Below are 18,384 nucleotides of genomic sequence, written 5' to 3' on the forward strand. Positions count from 1 at the left end.
CGGTTCGCAAGTCAGAAAACCCCTTTTTCATTTCCAAATGAGAAAAAAAATCTCATTTGGAGCACCAAATTGCATCTAAGGCCAGGTGAAAATGCCAAATTAAGTTTACAAAATGGAGTGGGTGTTGAAGTGTGCTATATTGCACCAAATTGCATCTAAGGCCACCTGGAAATGCAAAAAATTCCAAAGGGGAGGGGGACACCCCCTCCCCTTAGACCCCCCCCCCCAGGCCGGCCATCAGTCTTCAGCCCCCCCCCCCCACACAAAAGTACCTTCCTACGTCACTGCTTGTTACTATAGTACTACGTAGAGCCTATATAGGCCTAATTGGACTCATTCGTACAACGATAAATTTTCGAGAAAAAGCCATGAAGAATGATTATGTAGAATATTGAGTTAATGAAATTTTGATAGCAAATGGAAGAAACTTGACACAAAGAGTTGGCAAATGATGATGGTCCTAATTTTGAGAAAACTTTCGAAACCTGAGGATAAAATGTAACTGACTACTTGAACTCAGACCAGGGAGTTGTTATTCCATATCAACTCCCTGCTCAGACTATAAGGAATTAGGGGAAATTCGGAGATAAAAGTTGACACTTCCAACATCCCAGTTTGGACCACCCGTGCATGCATCTGCATTCTGCTGTTGGATATGTCTTCTCGGGATGGAATATCGATATATTTTATTTGATGAATTCCGATTAGTCGGAGTAGAAATGATAACACGTCACAACGAACAACGATCGATGGAACGCTTTTCTTACGTAGTGGCCTAAGCACCAACAGCCATAGTCATGTGACAAAACTAAAATTCTTCTGGGAAATACCTCCAACCCCACAAATGGGCCTAGGCTCAGCCGGGCCTTACTTTTTGTACGTCACTTGTCTAGAACGTTTGGTCCCGGAACCAGTGGCGTAGCTAGAGCCTTTTGGCGCCCGGGTGCAAGAGTATAGAAAATTGCGCCCCCCCCCCAATTATAATTATGATATTGTGAAATAAATTGATATTGGTTGTATAGGCTTTAAGCATATCCGTACCGTACCATGCACTGTAAAAATAGATAAAGTGTCTAAATAACATTATTTAAACCCGAATAACTATTATTATTCTCTCATAGATATAGTAGCTATAGCTACATAGGTTCTCTCTTACTATTGAAACTGACAACTTTATATATATAAAGTTGTCAGTTTCAATAGTAAGAGAGAACCTATGTAAAGTTGTATATACAACTTTACTATTATCCTAAGTTGTAAGGCTCTTGTATTTATCGCATACAGCTAAGTATTCTTATTCTCTAATTTATCTTATAGTATAGCGTCTTGTAAGTTGCTGAATTTGTAACATTGTTTAAACACGCAACTGCATTTTGCGTGCTTTTGTATCAGCAAATACATGTAATGATCAAAGGCTGTTAATTAATGTTGTCTGCTTCATCGCGCTCAATACTAAGGAGTGCCAAAGCAGATAGTCTCGCTCGACGTCGTAGTATACACTCCCCTAGTGCCTTTGGAACTGTATACTGAAATACCCGAAATTTCTGTGACATGTAGTCATTCAGGCGCGTATCCAGGATTTTCTAACCCGGGGGGCGCGAATTACTATCTAAGCGGAGCGCCACCATCGGTTGGCGCGCAGCGTACAAGAAAATTTCTGGTTTTGATAGCCCCCCCCCCCCCCCCAGATCACCGGAAACGGCACTTCTCGGGCTTGAAATGACCAACCAGATGTACACTTTTGGCCTGAGAACCAAGTATTTCCTAATAGTTTTTTTTTTCCATCCATAACCTTTTTGAAGATTGTCAACCCGGCACACGTCATGTTCGACCTGATCGCATGTCCTGTGGGTCTTTGCTTTTGTAGGTGATTCTACGTCGCGGCCCACAATACCCGTCAGCCCCACTTTTCAAGGTTTTAAGCCCCAAATTTGTTCAGAATTTGAAAATTCACATTTCTCGTGAATAAACTCACTTCAAAACATACCCATAATGTTGTACAAAATTTCATCTATGGACAACCAATATAGAAAAACTACCTTCAACCCCTAACAGACCGGTCAAAATTGCACGAGTAGAGGGAAGTGTGATGCAGAATGTTGGTCAGAAATTTTCGAAAATTCAGACAGTTAATTTATTGGTGTACAAATATTAAACCTCTTATAACGGCTATTATAAAACTTGGTTGAAGGAAATGAAAAAATAGCAGATATTTCCGAAACTGAACACTACACACATAGGCGTAGGAGGCGCGGCGGCAGTGGCGGAGCTAGGGGTATTGGTCAGGAGGGGCGAGAATGGTCTGTAGGGGCGCTTTCGACACTATCTAAGCGGAGCGCCACCACTGGTTGGCGCGTAGAGCACAGACAAATTTTGAGTAAAGATACTCCCTAGATCGCCGGAAATGACCCTTTCAGGGCCTGGCTAATTTGCAGATAAACGAAGAATAGGGTGTCATCGCCAAATTACACCAACAAAATGTGTCAAATGTCAATAAGTAGATGAGAGCGCAATAAAAAAGTCAATAATCTAGAATAAGTAAAAAGTGGTAAAGAGCTGAAAAAGGCGCCAGCAGTCCATTTGAGTCCGTCAGGGGGCGCATCCGCCCCCTGACCGTATGGACGCTCCGCCACTGCGCAGCCGGGGTGCAGCCCCTAATTCGCCATTACTAATGTAAAAGAGAGTTTTGACATAATTGGACCTCCATGCTTTTTATACATCTACATGAGACATGTCGTTGTTTACATTAGCATCCCGCGGTATACTGCGCAATTTTAACGGACCGTACGGTACATGATGGCATGCGATGTAATAACCGATGCTTGCTTATATGATATTGACATTGACACGTTGAACGCGCGCGAAAATTTTTGGTTATTTTTTCAGGCAAGTCGGACAGTTTTGAGGATTTTCATCCTGGAACGCTATTTTCATTCTCACTGATATGATGTGATATCTGCTGTTTGCGTTACAAATTCGAACAGGCGCGTAGCGAGGAATTTGCCAAGGGAGGGGCGAAGCCTGTAGGCAAATTATCTAAGCGTAGCGCCACCATAGGTTGGCGCGAAGCGAACAAGAAAATTTTGGCCGAAAATGCCTCCCAGATCGCTGGAAATGGCACTACCCAGGACCATTTGTTAGCGCGAAGTGTACAAGAAAATTTTGGCCGAAAATGTCTCCCACTTCGCTGGAAATGACACTTCCCAGGCCTTGTAAGTTGCTTCTAAGCACTTTCTATTTTGAAATTACTTAGCGATATCATTTAAAAAAATGCTGAATGGGGGGAGGGGGCGGTCGCCCCCATTCCAAAATGCGTCATGTTCCCCGACGACACGGTCGAGTTCGAGACCAGCCACAGTTGGTTTCATAGCACAATTCTACACACGCGTTATGATAGACCATATATAGTATTTATATAGATCATTAGTGAGAGAGGAAAATGGAAACGTCAAAAAATGGAGTTGTCGGTGTAAGGGGTAGGGTAAGGCACACTTTTACGAAATCATTGATCCGTCACTGGCTACCCTTCAGGGCTGTAATGATGTCACTGTTCCTCTTTCTCTTCCCGGTGTCTTCGCGTTTTTCTTTTACTCCCTCCTTTTCTCCTTCTTCTCTCTTTCTTCTTTTTCTTTTCCCTTCCTTCCTCTCCTCCTCCTCTTTTTCCCCTATTTTTTTCCTTTTTTCTTCTCTTTTTTTTCTCTGCTCTTTTTCTTACCCGGGGGGCGCGCGCCCCCAACGCCCCCCTGGATACGCACCTGTCATTACAGAACAGGATTTTTAAAAAAAACGGTCGAAATGGACTGAAAAGAATCACAATCTGTAAATTAGTCAATAAAAACAACTATATTCAGATTCTTATTAGTAACTAGTAAATATTCATGCCTGACGACATACATCAATTTCGTCATGTTGATCTACAAAGTGTTTTTTTTTTTTTTACACTCATTCTCTATATACGGCTCTGCTCATTCTCCCATTCCAGTGCCCCCATATTCGGCGCCCTGGCACGTGCCCTACCCCCTAGCTACGCCACTGCCCGGAACCAAGCCTTTGCGAGACCAAACCATCAAAACAAACTTTTCACAAGTTCTCTTTTCGTATGTGTGTCAGGTGTAGTTCGTTCTTCACACAGATGCAAGAATCTCTGAATTTGACTTCATGTACATTTGCAATTCATGCTCACTTCCCTGTGGCCTAGCTATAGCGGGCGATTTGTCACTTTACTTAATGGCAAAACGCCTTCCTCTATAGCAACCGAGCAATATATAATATTTTGATGTTTTTTTCCCAGCACAATTAAATGTCACAAAATAGAACTACACCCAAATTTGGAGGGAAAAATGGAATGTGCTCTAGCTTGTAGTTTTCGTGTTACTGGGCCACAGGGTGTGCATTGATTGGGCAATACATTTTATATTTACCACGTGGCATAAACACACGGCACTACTCCATCCGAAGCCATGCATTCTACGATCTGTAAAGCATGGTCCGGTTCACGCGCGGCATTCATTTTAGCTTGCTGCATGCTTATCCTGTCATTTCACGGTACTGCGGCGATTGGGAAGTCACGGTGTAATCCAGCCTGAGAGAGCAGCCGGAGAGAATAGGGAAACATCATCAAAAATCTTTCGCTTTGGCACCAATCCTTCCTGTTTCTTCAATGTAAATGCTGCTATTAGTTTCAGGCTTGTTTAAAGGTTTCTTTTCTTCCATTGTTTGATTTTAAGAACCCCAAAGGAGTTGGCTGATGATTACTAGAATAAGAATAAGAATCATGTCATTCGGATTGATTAGCCTAGGCCTACGTTAGCCAATTTAGACTCAATCTTGGATACATGCGAGGTCTATTTCCTAATTCACTCTATAAATAAATTATTCATCAATTTTGCGGTGATATTTGCCACATATTACACTAGGCCTAACATAGGGTAGGCCTAACTTAGGCTGACTAGTCCATTCAATTGCCATGTGTTCAATTGCCATGTGCCCGATTAATGTTTGGAAGAGAATAGTTCCCCTAGGCCTAGCTCATTACATTAATAAAAACAAGGTAGCCTAGGCCTTAATGCGGCTAGTTGTAGTAATATTACAAGTAGTGGCTAATTAAAAATAATATCAGTTGCAAACCTTCAATACACAGCATTGCTTAACATTCTGTGCTAATCTGAATATTATAGTTATTCTGCTGTGACCAGGTTTATCCTACTGTAATGTGGCACAATTGACAGCTAAATTGTGACTTGACCAAGCTGTATAAATATTTAACATGGAGCATCTTTATTCCTGAAGAAATGCTCTTCAGAGTTCCTTGTTGTAGAGGGCTGTCAGAAATGTTCTTCACAGGCATGTAAATTCTTGAGGAGGTTTCAAAAGATCATTTTAATGTCATAAAATTTGTAGAGCTATACAAATCATGATGATGAAATCTGTGAGGTACAGTGATGAACAGATGACGAGTCAGAGGATAAGAGCTAACACCTGGAAGATTTTGGTCTTTTGTGTTTTACAACTGATCATTGTAGTCTTAAAGGAGCTAGTTACTATCTGCATATGATTTTGATTATTGATCGAGGCATTTGTCTGAGGACGTCAGAGATTTCATCAATTGGTATCAGTCATGTAGTCGTGACCAATTGTCAACAGTTTTGAAGATATGTTTGAAATGTCTGAGTACTGAATAGACCTCTTGTGGCAGAACAGGATTTCAGCTGCATTCACAGTGTACTAAATCTGTTAACAGCCCTAATACTAGAAATACGCTATCTTTTGCAGGTTTCACAGACTTCTGACAATAGGGGAGTACGCTATATTCCGAAATGAACGCTATGAAATCAGCAGTGATGACAGTCAACAATAAACCTGTCAAGGTAATCATTTCCCTCTTCTTTAGACCATGACTGTCAGTTTGAATATTTCAAACTATTGGGTTCAGTAATGTTGCCCCTTGCATCTGTTTATCAAAGTAGCTTTCTCCTTATCTGGATTTCATCCCGCTTGTGACATCGGTCAGAAAAGTGGGTTACAGAGAAGAAGTAACATCACAGCTTGTCAATGTAATCAGATGGTTCAACAGTCAAGAGGTAATGGTTGATGATGTAATAGCAACATTGTTTGATTGTACAATACATGTGAACCCACAGTATTATTACTGCCACAGTTAACAAATATGTAAACGACACCAAATGATAAACAAGAGATACAGTATATTTCATGAAGTAACTGGCAATTGAATGATGTCTTATGTTTAGTAGATTTGTCCTATGGTTTTGGTTCCCATCTTATGAATATTAATGAGTGGGTGGGGCTTAGAGTTAAAGTTTTAACATGAGTAGTTTAAACCTGTTTGTTCTTAAGCAACTTAAGCCTTTAAAACCCCATGACATCCTGTGATGAACAGATGACGAGTCAGAGGATAAGAGCTAACACCTGGAAGATTTTGGTCTTTTGTGTTTTACAACTGATCATTTTTAATCTTTCAGGAGCTAGTTACTATCTGCATATGATTTTGATAGTTTTCGAGGCATTTGTCTGAGGATGTTCCCCATTCCCCATCCCTGAACTTACCTCCTTCAAAATTGTGAATAAATATGTTGCCTTTTTTTCTTTTGTGACATTTCTGTATTTCTAACACCTCATGTAGTTGCTATGTCATTGTTTCAGTTAATATTATCACCTGGATCATGGTCTTTGGTTCCTTATGGAAGGCAAAATGTGTGTTTGTGTGTGAGACACCCTGGCTTGTAAATGTATCAATTCAAGTCTGAAAAGCTTGTTAATATGATAACTTTGCAAGCAAAGCTTGGATGAATGTTATAAATGGCAGCCATCAATTTGATTACAAGAACCCTAATATATTTTTTAGGTAGAGGTTGATGTTTCAGTTAAAGTAACCAGAGTTGAAAGTCTGCAAACATTGCAACATAATAACTCCAAAAGTAAGCTTAAATGACAAGCTTGTTAGATGTGATGGTATGTAGATTTAACAATCTAAGAACAAGAACTCTATTTTGTCTATGAAGGTTCAAGGTCTATGAAGGTAAAGAACAGCTTGAATAAATTGGTACTGGGAATGTGTGTACCAACTTTTTGTTTTCTTTTTTCCCATGCAGATTGTTGTGTTTATATCCACTGTTTCTCACAGTTTGGACAGGACAATGCATGTTCAGTACAAGAGTCATCTGCATGATCTGATTTCAACGCTTTGATGATAAAGGTGGAACTGGAAGATGGGAAATAACTGTACACCTAAGCACCCAGTCGAGGTATTGCCACAGATATGGATTGTCGATAGTACAGGAACTAGATAGAACTAGCTGGTTTCTCTGAGGATGGATGACTATTCACTGCACTCAGGTTTGTCTAGGCAATGCTATTTAATTTAAGATGCATTGTATGTACTTAAATCTCTTTCGCATTATTATATTGTATTATGAAAATATCAAATTTGTGAACTGATGATACTGCATTAATAGAGAGTTTTGAAAAGCTTGCGGGATGAAAACAATTTGTGTGCAGGCTGTGTATTATAATATGCTAACCATTACAGTTGGTACAGACAGCAAATAAGAAACTTCATTTATTCTTAAATGAAATTATTTTTTGAGAGTGGGACATCTTTGTTCACCTACTGGACGGCCAATAAGCTACTAAAAGAATTGTCCAATCAAATGAAAGCAGCAGTAGATTTTAAAGTGTGAAGGTTTCAACCTCTCAACATCCTGTGATGAACAGATGACGAGTCAGAGGATAAGAGCTAACACCTGGAAGATTTTGGTCTTTTGTGTTTTACAACTGATCATGTTTAATCTTTCAGGAGCTAGTTACTATCTGCATATGATTTTGATAGTTTTCGAGGCATTTGTCTGAGGATGTTGAGATTTCCCCATACCCCTCCATATCTCCTTGCAAACATTTGAGTAAATATTTATCAGCATTTTCCACCAGGAATAACTGCAGACAGAAACAAGAATAATTAGGATGCGGATGTAACAGTTTACAGCTTAAAAGATAAATGAATGTTAGACACTAAAAACTTTTCTTGTATTAACTTAATGAATTACTCCTTGAGATTTGCTGAAGAATTTAAAGTTTGATGTGCCTTTTCTCACTTTCAGCAATGATGAATGCTCATCAACTATTTCCAGGATAGCAAGGATATGTGGCAGGAAAGTGAGTACCATAAGGACAGGTGTCCTACTTTTTAAGTTTTTCATTTTAGGATATTGTAAATGATGATTGGGGCACAGTGTGATTGCTTTCCCATTACGCTTCCTTACAACAAAATAGACATAGTTCACTTTGAATTTGTCTTGAATTGTGACATGTCAATGATGAAACTGAATTATTTTTGATCACTTGTGATGAAAATTTCATTGTTCTGTTTCTGAGCCATGTGTCCTAGGATTAGATAAATCATCTATTGAGCAACTTTGTGGCATTAAGCCAACTGAAGCAACCTGGATCAACTCTACCATCATAATATTGTGGATAGCTTGACTGTGTTGTGCTATCAACTATGACTAATCAAGATTTAGGCAGTTTCGGATTGTGTTGGCTCCAGCTAAGGGGAAACCCCACATGTAGTATTTTCCTGACTGTCAGTGAACAGGTGTGGTGGCTAACAATTACCATTTCAATAAATGTAATCGGTCATAGGGAAATAATTTGCATGTGACCTACACAAGTATTCTTCTACAGAAAACAGCTGTTCAGTGTGCGCCAGTCCGTCATGTGGGGTCAGTAGTAAGTGTATGGGTCTTGATGATTATGGAAAACTAAGTCACCACAGTACCACTAAGTCAGGTTGCAATCTGTAATGTTTGTCTGAATCTTGGGCCCACTGAGCTGTTGCAGCTCGTGCTAACATGTCAGGCAACAAATTTTGAACATTTTTTGAACACCATGTCAGTATCCATTATGTTGGCAATAAGGAGGAGCACCAAGTACTTATATAGCTATTGAAAATGTCTCAACTTTTTGGTTTCTTCCAGGAATGACAGACATTGAATTGACAGGTATAGGATGGTCAGCATCTTACTGTTCTTTGGAATGCTAGTTCACCTCAAAGTAACCACCAGAAGATAACCCAGTTGGTGTTAAAAGAGCATTTGGTAAGCACTAGACTGATAGTAGTGCCACAATGTGTAAGAATATCTGTCTTGTTCACATGTCTGCACCTTCGTTAATCTTCGGCCTGTCTCCTCTAAGGTTCTGGAGATCATTTAGGTGCTAAATTAAAGCAAGGTTTTTCACCAGCACCACTCTTTCTACGTGGGTGTAGTTGGATAGTAGCCTCTGCTATATTCCTTAAATGTAGTGTACCTTTGGTCACACATCATTGAATATAAAAAAAAATTCTTAGTAGTTAAAAAGAATAGGTTTTGCTCCAGTGTGGTCAGTTAAATAACATCTCACTGAACAGACTGTGACTTTGGAGTGTCAATGGATTGTCAGGAGTTTACAGTATTGGTGTATTTCAATTGTTTGGCATCTTGAAAGTGGTGAACTTGGGTGATATATTGGAAATGGTTGTGTGGAATCTAATAAACAAAAAATAGGCAGGATTTGTGCTGCTGATCATAAAACAAAAACTGGTATACTGGTACAAATATCAGATGACTCAAAACTTTTTGAATTGGTTGTCATAGCTTTAGCTTGGCTGGCATCACATGATCGCTGCTGCCTACAAAATCTTCTTAGCTAGCTTAAAACTTGGTGTGGACCCATGTGAGATGTGATGAAGCAATGTATGATGGTATAAATCTAAGCAAATGACAACCATTGACTAAAATTGTTATGCAATTGTGTTGTTTATGCTTTGATTTTTGTTTTCTTTCAGTACAAAAGCTCCATGTGTGCTGTGAAAGGTTTCCCTACACTTGTTTTAATGGTGAGATATAATAAAACATTGTCTTGCTTGCTGTAGCAACAACAGTCCATCGCTACAGTTCATTTAATAGCCCGATGCATCTTATCACTTATCTGACAATAATGCTACATCATGCAACAATTAATGTGGTGCAGTTACATTCTGATCAAGGATTCTCAGTAAGAGTTACACTTTTAGCTTGTCATGTCAGTACGTGTTATATGAGGCATAAAATCTTCACAAGTTAAGTAAGTTTAGTTAGATTTGTTTCCTGAAGTGCTTTGTCCACTAGCTAATATTGATGTTAGAATTGGAAGTCTTCAGTATGGAAATAGTCAATATTGTAGGCTGCTGTGCTCAATAGGCAACGTAGTGTAAAATAACTGCAAATCGTGTAACTTTTACAAGTTATAACTTGGATGTTGCAGCTTCTGGTTATATCCAGGGCTGATGTGATAATATTTAAATCCAGACTACAGTAAAACAGTTCAATACAATAAGCATGTAGCTGCTGATGTTTTGTCAAGCTTGTTTACATGAAGATTGACATGCTCTAAGAATGGCTGGTTATTGTACATTATACTTCATTGTGGCTGCATTACCTTGCAGTGAAATGAGTGGAGAGAAAAACTTGGAGCAAAAAAGTCTTGACTCAACAAATCAAGTTACTGAGCATATAGGAACACAAACTTAGCTCTTTTAATTAAAATGCTGTAAAATCTCATAATCCATTCAGTACTATTTTAAGATATACAGTGGTAAGATGTAATTGACAGTATACCAATTGTTACCATAGGTGCACATGCTTGCACCAATACATAAATATATTTGTTTCCATATTGCCCAACCCTGCTCCCTATGTCAGCAATGATGATAACCACACGATCTGAACTAATTTCAGACATTGTGGGCTCACTGAGCTGATAAATGCAGTCCATGAAATATTTGGTGGAATTTTGACTCAGAAAATATGTGGATCTTAAGCAAGATTTCATTAAGTTCAATGTAAAGAATAAGTGAAACCATTAAATAAAATTAAGTTAATGACATTTGATCTCCGAACCTTTCTTGTTGCAGATGATTATACAGGGTGGAAGATATCTTGTTAATTCTGTCTTGAGGCTGTCTGGTATCCCATTTACTGTGTGGGTTAGTATTCCATTACTTTTGTCTGTCATGCTGGCTCTGTGCAAAATACTCAAACATTTTCAGCATTGTCAAAGTGTAACCATTGTATATGCCTATTCGATAATGTTTTTAAAGGTGTTCATTGGCATCTTTGCAGTCTTTGGAAACAAAGATGCAATCATTTGAAAACTATTTAACTGGCTGTGATAATTGTCCCAGTCTCAACATTGTCATTTATTGCCCTATGCATATTGTCTTATAGTTTTAATGAATTCATATAATTGTAAACAGTGTTGACAGTCCTAGAAATATAGTATTCTAGTAACTATTCTGGCAGTGATGATTAAAGTTCCCCTGTCATAATATATTTGATGAGTAACTTGTCTGAGCCAATTATTTATCAGAAATTGTTGTTTTGCATGGAAATCTTCCAGCTATGATCGATGTTCCAAAGCACCCTTTATTATCTATAGAATTTTTGTTGGTTCAAGAATTTGAAAGTGCCACTGACAGAAACATACTTATTCCTGATATCTGAAGGGTTTCAGATTTCCTGAGCAACATGGTTCTGTATTGTATTGGTCGGTATCGGTGGTAACAAAAATGTCAGTTTCTATCAACCTGTTCTTTTATGTTGAATCGGCCCTTCATAATGTAAACATCTGTGTATATCTTGTGGAACCCCACCATACTTGATCACTTCAAGAAGCCACAGTACAGTACCTGTCAATAAAGTATCATATGGTTTGATAGTGGGGTATGGCTGCTGTTCAATCAGAATGACCTTAAGAGATTAAATGGAATCGTAGTGCAAACAGGAGGACCACGACAGATGAGAAAAAAAATGTTACCTTACTATATGTGTTATTTGTTACACACAGGTGCATGAAATGTGATCAGTGTGTATAACGTTTATTATTTCTTTGTTCCTTTCAGGAATGAAATAATTCCAGAGAGGAGAGGACCAATGAGTAAGTCTATATTTTGAGTGATGTTAGGCTTTATGCAATGTCATTGTCAGCTGTGTGGCTTGAATGATGATAAGCACTGGGCAATGATTGTCAGTGATTATAATCCTTTGAAATCACTTATCTGACTCGTTACCAGCTGTACCAGATGATATTAATTTCAGTAATATCCGCTTTTCATGTTTGCTTTTCGTGACATTAACATTTCTTAGCAACACACTCTATTCATACAATGGTTCGAACCTGAACAATTGTTTGTTATGGTGTTCTAGGAATTTATAAAAGATACAGAAGAACTATGACAATTTGCCTGTGAACTTGCTAAGTTAATAAAATAATATGCTATTAATATTGTTTTCTCTTCAGAATTCATTTGAAGATGAAGCTCAATGCAGTAACCAGTGGCACACTTATTGTAATGTGCTCAACTCTAGGTTAGTATCCCAGTATTTTTGCTTTCAATTAACTCAACTGTGAAATTACAAGTTGGTAATTTGAGTCCAGGAATCTTTGTCTGGTCTTACATAATTGTATAGTTTCACCACTTCAACTGTCCAAGTTTAATTTGTGATTGGAAGCAGTGTTGACAGTTTAATCAAATGTGTATTTGTCACTAAATTCTGGCAGTGATGATTGAAGTTATCCCTGTCATAATATATTTGATGACTTAACTTTCTGAGCCAGATGTGAGCAATTATTATTATTATTATTATTTAAGACATTTATTAAGATTTGAAAGAGCCACTGGTGGAACTTAGTTATTTCTGATATCTGAAGCCTAAGATTCCATGAGTTGTTATATATCATATCATGATGTAATATGTTGACTAGGATCATCATAATGTATACACATTTATGTCAAGTGAAACCCCACCTTAAGTTATCACTTAAATGATCCAAAACAGGTGTTAAACAAGTGTTACACAAAGTAGGTATGGCAGGTTTAATACTGGAAATCAATACTGAGGTGCTATCTACAGCACCAAGGAACATATTTATCAGATAGTCTAAACAGGTGAACCTTGAGAGTATATATATAGGGTTAGCCAAGCTGGAGGGGAAAATACAATGTATGTGACATTGTCCTTATGAACCTACAATACCTTCTTGTGTACTGTTATGTGCATAAAATAATAACATGTATTATTTCTTTGTTCCTTCCAGATTGAATACATTCCAGAGACAGAAGACCAATGAGTAAGTCTATATTTTGAGTGATGTTAGGCTTTATGCAATGTCATTGTCAGCTGTGTGGCTTGAATGATGATAAGCACTGGGCAATGATTGTCAGTGATTATATCCCTTTGAAATCACTTATCTGACTCGTTACCAGCTGTACCAGATGATATTAATTTCAGTAATATCCGCTTTTCATGTTTGCTTTCTGTGACATTATTAAAATGTCTTAGCAACACACTCTATTCATACAATGGTTCAAACCTGAACAATTGTTTGTTATGGTGTTCTAGGAATTTATAAAAGATACAGAAGAACTATGACAATTTGCCTGTGAACTTGCTAAGTTAATAAAATAATATGCTATTAATATTGTTTTCTCTTCAGAATTCATTTGAAGATGAAGCTCAATGCAGTAACCAGTGGCACACTTATTGTAGTGTGCTCAACTCTTGGTTAGTATCTCAGTATATTTGCTTTCAATTAACTTCACTGTGAAATTACAAGTTGGTAATTTGTGTCCAGAAATCTTTGTCTGGTCTTACATAATTGTATAGTTCACCACTTCAACTGTCCCAAGTTTAATTTGTGATTGTAAGCTGGCAGTGATGATTAAAGTTATCCCTGTCATAATATATTTGATGACTTAACTTTCTGAGCCAGACGTGAGCAAGTAATTGTTGTTGTAGTAGTATTCTGCAGCAAAATCTCCCAATGATGATTGCAATCCCAATTCACACTTATTATCAGTACTAGATTTTTGGATGTTCCATGTTTAATACATTTATTAAGAATTTGAAAGAGCCATTTTTGATATCTGAATGCTTAAGATTCCATGAGTTGTTATATATCATATCATGATGTAATATGTTGAATAGGGTCATCATAATGTATACACATTTGTGTCAAGTGAAACCCCACCTTAAGTTTTCACTTCAAGGATCCACAACAGGCATTGAACAAGTGTTACACTAAGTAGGTATGGCAGGTTACATAATTGAAATCAATACTGAGGTGCTATCTACAGCACACAAGGAATATATTCATCAGATAGTCTAAACAGGTGGACCTTGAGAGATTATATATAGGGTTAGCCAAGCTGGAGGGGAAAATACAATGTATGTGACATTGTCCTTTTGTACCTACAATACCTTCTTGTGTACTGTTATGTGCATAAAATGATAACATGTATTATTTCTTTGTTCCTTCCAGCATGAAGATATTCCAGAGATGAGAAGACCAATGAGTAAGTCTATATTTTGAGTGATGTTAGGCTTTATGCAGTGTCATTGTCAGCTGTGTGGCTTGAATGATGATAAGCACTGGGCAATGATTGTGAGTGATTATAACCCTTTGAAATCACTTATCTGACTCGTTACCAGCTGTGTGAGCAAACAATGTGTAACTGCTTGAAAGTCTGTCTCTGTGTTCAAATGTACAACATTTGGTTTTGTAGTGCAATGAACAGGTAGAGTGCTCCCTCTCTTGTTTTCACAAGCTCTGTGCTTTTTGTGTATTTGACTATAGTGAAATGCACGGTTCTACATTATTGTTACTTCAGTGTGCACTGCAGTGTTGATGTATGCAAGGTTTGGTGGTGGCCCTGCAGGACCTAACTATAGTAAACTATAGTATAAAAATACGCTTCTTTTATCCAATTACCTTTTCATTTCCAGACTTCTGGCCTCTATGCATCTGCAAATTGTTAACTGTGTTTCCTACTTGTGGCTTAACAACTTGTTGTTAAATGACCTACAGCTTTTCCTTTAATTACTTTTTGAATAAATGGCTGAAGTTGATATCACTTACGGTATCAAACATAAACTGCAATCTGGCAGGAAGTATTGATATTGATCGATGATACTGAAAATATTTCATATCTCAAGCCATCTATTTGTCAACTTCAGCTGACTTGTTACCAGCTGTGTGATAGTGGAAAGGGAATGTGTAACATTACTGCTATCCAATGTTATAAGTTTCTACATGAATTAATATGTGCAGAGAACCAGTCTCCTGTTCTTTATATTTGATGTATAAGAGGATACGCTTGTAAGCCTGCAAGGATTATTAAATGGTATTTAATGAAGCATGCTTTCCTTTCAGAATCGATGAAGAATTAATTGGAAGAATAAACCACGCTCAGCGGGGTGCTCACCAGCAGTTCTCTTCTTAAACTCTGGTAAATTGAATGTTTAACTGTGTACATCTATGTAACATTATATATAGTCATGTTCATTTTGCAAATGTCATATTAGAAGATTATAGTCTTCTGGCTATGATGATTTTAGTTATCCCTGTCATAAATACCCTTGATGACTTCCAACTTTCTGAGCCAGATTTAGTCATAAATAGACTTTTGTGATAGCATAGTGAATTTAAGCACACAGTTATGCTCTAAGCCTTAATCTGAATAAATATGGACGTGCATATATATGTTTATTTTGGCTACAGGGTCACCTTCAATAAGAATGGTGTGTCCTTAGGTCAAGCTGACGAAGAAGCATGTGATGCAAATGATAATCCTGGATATGAAAACAAACAGGATGTATCATATTGAAGCAGTGCTAGAACTTCACAGAAAATTATGATAGTTTCCATCCTATGTTTATGATAGGAATTTTGAAGGTTTAGAACCATTATTTGAAATACATTGAAATGAGTTCCCTTGATGGCTTTTCACTTATTATTTTATGAATTGTAAAAATATCTGATCCAAGGTTTTAGATTCCTTGCTGGAAGTAAGAGAACCTATGCAGTCGGGTTGTGGTGTGCGTCTGTGACACTTGCTTGGTTCCTAGTTAATTAAAAAATAGAGTGATGGATATTTGTCATACTTGCCATGAATCTACATATAGTGAAGTGTGCCCTATCGATTTTAGCGCTGGACTGGTATTTAATGGGATTATAGGGTCAAATGTAAAAAAAATTACATTGCAATAACTCCACAACCTTAAGTTGTATAGTTGTTGGTTAATAGCTAGGACATATAGAACTAACCTTTTTGGGGATTATCTAGACCCCAAAAAAGGCATGGCCCATTTTTATTACCACCTCAAATACATTTTGGGACACATTCTGTGGGCCCGAATCTGTGGAGCCAAATATGTTCAGGGCCATTTGGGCCCACGTTTCCTTTAAGGTGAAATAACTCTGCAAGTCGGATTGTAGCCAAACTTGGTATACAGTTGTTGATTAATAGCTGGTACATATAGGCCATTCGGGCCCAGATTTTATTTTCACCTCAAATACATCTTGGGACACAATCTTTGGGGACCATGTGGGCACATAATTTTGCTGGGCCCAACTTTTGTAGGGGGAGGGACCAAAATTTAAATTGCATGACTCCACAACCTTAAATCAGATTATATAAAAACTTGGAATACAGCTGGTAAATGTTGGCATAAATATTATGATATTTGGTGATGGCATACAACACTTTCATATTCCACTAAGCAAGGAAACTGTGTACCTGTAAGGCTATTATAGATGGATGTTTTGATCCCAGCAGGAATTATAAATCAGTAAGAAAAATGGGTTTACACACAGATGAGCTAGACTTGTTAAGTTTTCTTGTCAATGAGTGAAGCAGTTTGCTAATGTCTTTTATGATTTCTTTTTTATCCTGAAGGTTTTCAAGAATCCTGATGGTATTATGATTTAGGCAGACATTGCAGAGCTTGGAAGTAACTTTTGGGACCTAGGTCATGTACATGGTTGAGAAGAATCACACAAGAATGTCTAGTTGACTTGACTACCAGCTAACAGTCAATTATAACTTATGTTTGCCAACATGATATATCTTCTAGTTGTGATAGCAAAGTCATTTACCATATGTCATTGCAGGGTACCATGTAGTGTTGGAAGAGCAGACTTAGTTTGACTTCCGAGTAGGTATCAGAAGAGCATAGTTGGGCTGTCTTGCTGATGTATCATACATCATCATCTAAACATTAATGCAACAAGTGCTGCTATCCTTCTGTATGTTGCTTGGCTACTTTAAACCTTACTAGCTATATCCTATAACAAGCTGTACCCAAAGTCAACAATCTTTCAAGGTATTGTACTTATTGTTGTTTTGTGTATATTAGTGGTTCATTGCTAGCATGGAAGTGAGTTAGGTTCTTCCTCTCTCTCTATGCTATTTACAAGGAGTAATATTGCTAACCATCCCTGTCAATGATGCTACAAATGTTGTGAATGAAACATTTGAGATGTTTAATTTCATCTTGTGTTTCCACTGATCAAACATTCCTTACTCATCTGAGACTGGAGAGGATGGAAAAGTAATATTGATTGGAGAGTGAATAATACATTATGTAGTAGTTGAACTGTTCATGACACCTTTAACACCACACGAGCTCTATCTTGTGTTCAGTATAAGTCTTCCTGTAAACTATTTTGGATATTGACTACTGCCATTTCATTTATGTAGATTACAAACAGAGAGCATACTTCTGTAAGAAGTTTCATACAAGTAGTAGCTTGGTGGTCATTTTCATTTGGTTTGAGTACAGTAACATCACTTGGGCTTTCCAAACTTTGCTCTATATGTTCATGTAGCATTGTGTTAATCTGTTCCACTTCTGCTAAGGAAGAAAGTCATATTCCTTTATTACTAGGAACGTAGTTGTAAGACAGATTCAGATTCCCTTGAACATTATTGCATAGAACTCTACACCTGTATGTTTGCCCACTAGTCCATATTTGTGCTATTTAATTACTTCATATGAATTGATGGTGTAGGATGCTGCAATATTTTACAAATACTTGTATTATTATGTAGTGGTGTAGATATCTTGTCTTATGGACTGCTGTACACATTTTTCAGATAGAGGACATAGTGAATACATTACATGTTAGTTACAATAGGTTTACAAACTTAATAAGGTTATGAACTTTTCTTTACCCAAGTTAAATATGTTTGTTGTAATTGCTAGACTAGCTGTGGGTAAGCTTGTGATGCCCCAGTCAGTTTGTTTGTTGTTGATTCTGTTTTGTGCTCAAACTATCAATTTTATCTCAACATTTATAGTCTGTCAATTAAATTGAACCAAGTTGCACACACAATGAAGTGTAGAATCACAGAATGTTAACTTTCATACTCACCACATAGTCCTTGCTATATTTTTATATGTAAAGAAATAAAAAAAATTGAAAATGACTTCCATTCTTTGTTTTGTTCTTTATATGATTTTGTCTTCCACATAACCATTGAATAATGAATGTTCAAGGGAGTTTCCTTGT

General features: G+C 37.5%; 1 long non-coding RNA gene and 3 other non-coding genes across 7 annotated transcripts; all 4 read left to right on the plus strand.

Moving 5' to 3' along the window:
- Nucleotides 1-4,487: 4,487 nt before the first annotated feature.
- Nucleotides 4,488-18,301, plus strand: LOC139960342 (uncharacterized). Of its 4 annotated transcripts, none has more exons than XR_011790476.1 (14): nucleotides 4,488-4,662; nucleotides 5,773-5,867; nucleotides 7,142-7,353; nucleotides 8,115-8,169; nucleotides 8,991-9,110; nucleotides 9,839-9,889; nucleotides 10,946-11,017; nucleotides 11,933-11,967; nucleotides 12,331-12,398; nucleotides 13,129-13,161; nucleotides 13,528-13,595; nucleotides 14,353-14,386; nucleotides 15,244-15,319; nucleotides 16,769-18,301. It is a non-coding gene; the product is annotated as an uncharacterized lncRNA (long non-coding RNA). The 4 variants fall into 4 exon arrangements; XR_011790475.1 differs by having other exon boundaries at nucleotides 4,489-4,685; nucleotides 7,110-7,353; XR_011790473.1 differs by having other exon boundaries at nucleotides 4,498-4,662; nucleotides 7,110-7,353.
- On the plus strand, nucleotides 12,583-12,650 carry LOC139960747 (small nucleolar RNA R38). The gene has a single exon (XR_011790592.1). It is a non-coding gene; the product is annotated as a small nucleolar RNA R38 (small nucleolar RNA).
- On the plus strand, nucleotides 13,738-13,805 carry LOC139960748 (small nucleolar RNA R38). The gene has a single exon (XR_011790593.1). It is a non-coding gene; the product is annotated as a small nucleolar RNA R38 (small nucleolar RNA).
- LOC139960746 (small nucleolar RNA R38) lies at nucleotides 15,408-15,478 on the plus strand. Its single transcript, XR_011790591.1, has one exon. It is a non-coding gene; the product is annotated as a small nucleolar RNA R38 (small nucleolar RNA).
- Nucleotides 18,302-18,384: the final 83 nt, after the last annotated feature.

This window comes from Apostichopus japonicus, chromosome 19 (genome assembly GCF_037975245.1).
Source record: "Apostichopus japonicus isolate 1M-3 chromosome 19, ASM3797524v1, whole genome shotgun sequence".
Lineage (NCBI taxonomy): Eukaryota > Metazoa > Echinodermata > Holothuroidea > Aspidochirotida > Stichopodidae > Apostichopus > Apostichopus japonicus.